The sequence below is a fragment of the Polyergus mexicanus genome, unplaced genomic scaffold (genome assembly GCF_030449975.1).
Source record: "Polyergus mexicanus isolate NDT 795.1 unplaced genomic scaffold, iyPolMexi1.0 SCAF_61, whole genome shotgun sequence".
NCBI classification, from domain to species: domain Eukaryota; kingdom Metazoa; phylum Arthropoda; class Insecta; order Hymenoptera; family Formicidae; genus Polyergus; species Polyergus mexicanus.
In genome coordinates, this window is record NW_027223381.1 from 22287 (window position 1) to 22500 (window position 214).

The 214-nt window shown below is 53.7% G+C and overlaps 1 non-coding gene across 1 annotated transcript in view; it reads left to right on the forward strand.

Moving 5' to 3' along the window:
* Positions 1–180: 180 nt before the first annotated feature.
* Positions 181–214, forward strand: part of LOC138943932 (small subunit ribosomal RNA) — a 1921-nt gene continuing 1887 nt past the window's right edge. Inside the window, exon 1 of the ribosomal RNA XR_011448585.1 lies at positions 181–214. This exon is cut by the window's right edge and continues 1887 nt beyond it. This is a non-coding gene — a ribosomal RNA (small subunit ribosomal RNA).

Genomic DNA, 214 nt, shown 5'->3' on the forward strand with positions numbered 1-214 from the left:
TCCTCTCACGAAGACGAGACGCACGCATAAAGTGTGTTGCGTAATAAGTAAGTAAGTAGATAGAGAGTGTCGCCGACCGGCTAATAAAGACCGGCGGCGCGAGAAGTAAGAGCTTAATAGCGACGGGCCTTCGGGCTCGCTCGCGAGTTACCGCTCCACGCGAGTAACCGAACACGAAGCTCCCTGGTTGATCCTGCCAGTAGTCATATGCTTG